At 42.5% G+C, this 5,638-nt stretch overlaps 3 non-coding genes across 3 annotated transcripts; all 3 read right to left on the bottom strand.

Moving 5' to 3' along the window:
• Positions 1-491: 491 nt before the first annotated feature.
• Positions 492-609, bottom strand: LOC130520845 (5S ribosomal RNA). Its single transcript, XR_008949076.1, has one exon. It is a non-coding gene; the product is annotated as a 5S ribosomal RNA (ribosomal RNA).
• Positions 610-2,564: 1,955 nt separating this feature from the next.
• On the bottom strand, positions 2,565-2,683 carry LOC130520844 (5S ribosomal RNA). The gene has a single exon (XR_008949075.1). It is a non-coding gene; the product is annotated as a 5S ribosomal RNA (ribosomal RNA).
• Positions 2,684-5,063: 2,380 nt separating this feature from the next.
• LOC130520843 (5S ribosomal RNA) lies at positions 5,064-5,182 on the bottom strand. The gene has a single exon (XR_008949074.1). It is a non-coding gene; the product is annotated as a 5S ribosomal RNA (ribosomal RNA).
• Positions 5,183-5,638: the final 456 nt, after the last annotated feature.

Here is a 5,638-nt window from a genome sequence, read left to right as displayed (position 1 = left end):
GTAAATGTATTAGTTAGCGTAATAATTTTGATAATTGTTTTCACCTGTAGGAGGGCTACAGCTATAGAAGCCCTGGAGTAGACCCCAGACGGGGTGGGATTTGAGTTGGTTGGTTGTTATTTTGGAGAAAAAAGAATTGTTGGAGAAAGAGTCAAAGTTGTGGTGTGTAAAAGTGTGCAGGGTCTGTATGTTATTGTATGGATTCAACCTGGCATCTTCTGATACCACTTTAATTTTGGAAAATAAAAATAATTTTTGGAGTAAAGAAGCTCCCGTCTCCCTCTGTCTCCTCCACCGCCGATCATCCTTGCGACACACACACACACACCACACACACCACACACACACTCATAAAATATTAAATCTAAAACGATGTAGAATAGTGCAACATTAAATCTCAATGTTAGAAGTACTTAAGAAGTAAATAACATCTGGTGGATAATTATCAGCACACGCGCGGCCATGCCGCTGACCAGTGAGAGAGTGCAAAAAGCTTACAGCACCTGGTATTCCCAGGCGGTCTCCCATCCAAGTACTAACCAGGCCCGACCCTGCTTAGCTTCCGAGATCGGACGAGATCGGCGTTCTCAGGGTGGTATGGCCGTAAGCGAGAGCAGCCGCAAGAAAATGGCCTTTTGAAGTTAATACAACTCAAACTTATTTTCTTGAAACACTTATTCTGGTGGAGGTTGTCCATTTTGCTTTGTCACAGTCCAAACGTCAATGTTGGAGCAGCCTCCAATCCATTCCCCCCCAAAAGAAAAGGCTATATAGCCTATGAGCGTCATATCATCAAATCTGCCTAGAACGGCTCTTGGATGAGAGGTGAAACGTCTTCACAAAAATCAAACAAGATTCAACTCCGATAAATGAAATCAAGTTAAAAGCAATGTGCCATGGCCAGGAATCGATCCCAGGCCGGTGCGGGCCAGTCGAGAATCGCTGTAACAGACAACCTGATAGAAACCTCCTGAAGACCCCAGAGGGAGAGTTCGAATCCCGCTTTGGGCATTATCAAACGGAAGATATTTGATTGAAAAATTCACGATCATAAAAATGTTAAAGAGCAAAGCAGTGTATGTGAGGTTTATGAGCCACACATGCTGCTCTTTTTAGGAGCACAGCAGTCTATTAAACTGTAGTTTGTGTCATAGCATAGTTTTATTGACAAATTCTCAATTGCAAGTCGCAGATATGAACAGGGAAATGCTACGTTATCTGCTTATTCTGTTACAATATTCTGATGACATAGGTGGGGAGTTAATTCAGTTGGGGATAGACAGATGGAATATTAGTGTTGTTAGTATGATACTTGAGTTCTTTAGATATTGTTTTCAATTCAGGACTCTGCCGCCTTGAGTTGGCTTTTGCGAAGACAGAAATGTTGACAATAGTGTGGACCAAAGTGGGAAATTCAATTTTATTTAAACACAAACACAAACACACATACACAGACACACGCACGCACACACACGGAGTGAGCCGTGCCACTTACGCCGACACGTTTGCATTTCATTTCCATTCCGTTCTGTCTTGGTTTACTCGGTTGAAGCATTTCACACACACCACTTTTTACCATCGCTTCTTATTGGAATACATTGTAGCCGACATGCACGGCATGCCAACCGGCATTTATGTTCCAATTAGTTCCACCCAAGTAAACAACGCGCGTCATATTGCCTCACCGTGTCACCTCCCGTCTGTTTAACGTTGCCCAAAGAATCCCACTCACACTATGGCTGTTTAAAAGCATCGAGGTTTATTTGTTTGTCATTTATCAAAAGCACCAATTTTCAATAGCTCACCAGCAGGACATACTTCCTGGTTCGGGGAAACCGATGGACTGTTCAATGATTGTATACATGGAGGGGTTTCGCGAGGTGCTACGGCACAATCTATTTTAGCGGGGGTGTTTTAGAAGAGTAAGATGAACATGTATTTTACTATGCACTGGGTGGTTTTGATGGTGGAAATTTGTTTTGGGCGTTTTACGCATATTTTATATTTTCTGTTCGATTGTTATTTTGAGTTTGTAAATGTATTAGTTAGCGTAATAATTTTGATAATTGGTTTCACCTGTAGGAGGGCTACAGCTATAGAAGCCCTGGAGTAAGCCCCAGACGGGGTGGGATGTTGAGTTGGTTGGTTGTTATTTTGGAGAAAAAAGAATTGTTGGAGAAAGAGTCAAAGTTGTGGTGTGTAAAAGTGTGCAGGGTCTGTATGTTATTGTATGGATTCAACCTGGCATCTTCTGACACCACTTTATTTTTGGAAAATAAAAATAAATTTTTGGAGTAAAGAAGCTCCCGTCTCCCTCTGTCTCCTCCACCGCCGATCATCCTTGCGACACACACACACACACACACACACACACACACACACACACACACACACACACACACACACACACACACACACACTCATAAAATATTAAATCTAAAACGATGTAGAATAGTGCAACATTAAATCTCAATGTTAGAAGTACTTAAGAAGTGAATAACATCTGGCTGGATAATTATCAGGAACACTGGCGGCCTCTGCTGACCCAGTGGAGGAGTGCAAAAAGCTTACAGCACCTGGTATTCCCAGGCGGTCTCCCATCCAAGTACTAACCAGGCCCGACCCTGCTTAGCTTCCGAGATCGGACGAGATCGGGCGTTCTCAGGGTGGTATGGCCGTAAGCGAGAGCAGCCGCAAGAAAATGGCCTTTTGAAGTTAATACAACTCAAACTTATTTTCTTGAAACACTTATTCTGGTGGAGGTTGTCCATTTTGCTTTGTCACAGTCCAAACGTCAATGTTGGAGCAGCCTCCAATCCATTCCCCCCAAAAGAAAAGGCTATATAGCCTATGAGCGTCATATCATCAAATCTGCCTAGAACGGCTCTTGGATGAGAGGTGAAACGTCTTCAAAAAAATCAAACAAGATTCAACTCCGATAAATGAAATCAAGTTAAAAGCAATGTGCCATGGCCAGGGATCGATCCCAGGCCGGTGCGGGCCAGTCGAGAATCGCTTGTAACAGACAACCTGATAGAAACCTCCTGAAGACCCCAGAGGGAGAGTTCGAATCCCGCTTTGGGCATTATCAAACGGAAGATATTTGATTGAAAAATTCACCATCATAAAAATGTTTAAAGAGCAAAGCAGTGTCTGTGAGGTTTATGAGCCACAAATGCTGCTCTTTTTAGGAGCACAGCAGTCTATTAAACTGTAGTTTGTGTCATAGCATAGTTTTATTGACAAATTCTAAATTGCAAGTCGCAGATATGAACAGGGAAATGCTACGTTATCTGCTTATTCTGTTACAAATATTCTGATGAGATAGGTGGGGAGTTAATTCAGTTGGGGATAGACAGATGGAATATTAGTGTTGTTAGTATGATACTTGAGTTCTTTAGATATTGTTTTCAATTCCGGACTCTGCCGCCTTGAGTTGGCTTTTGCGAAGACAGAAATGTTGACAATAGTGTGGACCAAAGTGGGAAATTCAATTTTTATTACAAACACAAACACACGTACACAGACACACACACGCACACACGGAGTGAGCCGTGCCACTTACGCCGACACGTTTGCATTTCATTTCCATTCCGTTCTGTCTTGGTTTTCTCGGTTGAAGCATTTCACACACACCACTTTTTACCATCGCTTCTTATTGGAATACATTGTAGCCGACATGCACGGCATGGCCAACCGGCATTTATGTTCCAATTAGTTCCACCCAAGTAAACAACGCGCGTCATATTGCCTCACCGTGTCACCTCCCGTCTGTTTAACGTTGCCCAAAGAATCACACTCACACTATGGCTGTTTAAAAGCATCAAGGTTTATTTGTTTGTCATTTATCAAAAGCACCAATATTTCAATAGCTCACCAGCAGGACATACTTCCTGGTTCGGGGAAACCGATGGACTGTTCAATGATTGTATCCATGGAGGGGTTTCGCGAGGTGCTACGGCACAATCTATTTTAGCGGGGGTGTTTAAGAAGAGTAAGATGAACATGTATTTTACTATGCACTGGGTGGTTTTGATGGTGGAAATTTGTTTTGGGCGTTTTACGCATATTTTATATTTTCTGTTCGATTGTTATTTTGAGTTTGTAAATGTATTAGTTAGCGTAATAATTTTGATAATTGTTTTCACCTGTAGGAGGGCTACAGCTATAGAAGCCCTGGAGTAGACCCCAGACGGGGTGGGATGTTGAGTTGGTTGTTGTTATTTTGGAGAAAAAAGAATTGTTGGAGAAAGAGTCAAAGTTGTGGTGTGTAAAAGTGTGCAGGGTCTGTATGTTATTGTATGGATTCAACCTGGCATCTTCTGACACCACTTTATTTTTGGAAAATAAAAATAAATTTTTGGAGTAAAGAAGCTCCCGTCTCCCTCTGTCTCCTCCACCGCCGATCATCCTTGCGACACACACACACACACGCTCATAAAATATTAAATCTAAAACGATGTACAATAGTGCAACATTAAATCTCAATGTTAGAAGTACAGTGATCCCTCGCTATATCGCGGTTCATCTTTCGCGGCTTCGCTGCTTCGCGGATTTTTTTTGCGAGTCGTTCATTGCAGTTCTCAAATATAATCGAAGGTGGCATATCCGTTTATAAAAATCTTCTTGCTCAGAAAAAGAAAGAGCGCCAACAACTACCCATAACAATGTTCTTCTCTCGGAGAAAGACTCCTGCGCCTTCAGTAGAAACAGACGCTCCAGCGGAGCGGAGTCAGGACGAAGAGGCTCAGCTGGGACTGAAATACGCGAGTGACAATGTTTCCAACCTTCTATTACTAGATTAAAATTATTGTTTTAAACAAAGTTTGGTCTTTAAAACAGGTTTTGATGTTTGGTTTCATTCTACTGTTCAGTATTGCATTGTAAAATAATTAAAAAAAATAAAGTTGCTACTTCGCGGATTTCACTTTTCGCGTGTTACTTTTGGAACGTAACTCCCGCGATAAACGAGGGATCACTGTACTTAAGAAGTGAATAACATCTGGCTGGATAATTATCAGGAACACTGGCGGCCTCTGCTGACCCAGTGGAGGAGTGCAAAAAGCTTACAGCACCTGGTATTCCCAGGCGGTCTCCCATCCAAGTACTAACCAGGCCCGACCCTGCTTAGCTTCCGAGATCGGACGAGATCGGGCGTTCTCAGGGTGGTATGGCCGTAAGCGAGAGCAGCCGCAAGAAAATGGCCTTTTGAAGTTAATACAACTCAAACTTATTTTCTTGAAACACTTATTCTGGTGGAGGTTGTCCATTTTGCTTTGTCACAGTCCAAACGTCAATGTTGGAGCAGCCTCCAATCCATTCCCCCCCAAAAGAAAAGGCTATATGGCCTATGAGCGTCATATCATCAAATCTGCCTAGAACGGCTCTTGGATGAGAGGTGAAACGTCTTCAAAAAAAATCAAACAAGATTCAACTCCGATAAATGAAATCAAGTTAAAAGCAATGTGCCATGGCCAGGGATCGATCCCGGGCCGGTGCGGGCCAGTCGAGAATCGCTGTAACAGACAACCTGATTGAAACCTCCTGAAGACCCCAGAGGGAGAGTTCGAATCCCGCTTTGGGCATTATCAAACGGAAGATATTGATTGAAAAATTCACCATCATAAAAATGTTAAAG

This window comes from Takifugu flavidus, unplaced genomic scaffold, assembly GCF_003711565.1.
Source record: "Takifugu flavidus isolate HTHZ2018 unplaced genomic scaffold, ASM371156v2 ctg556, whole genome shotgun sequence".
NCBI classification, from domain to species: domain Eukaryota; kingdom Metazoa; phylum Chordata; class Actinopteri; order Tetraodontiformes; family Tetraodontidae; genus Takifugu; species Takifugu flavidus.
This window is presented reverse-complemented; position numbering and strand designations above follow the sequence as displayed.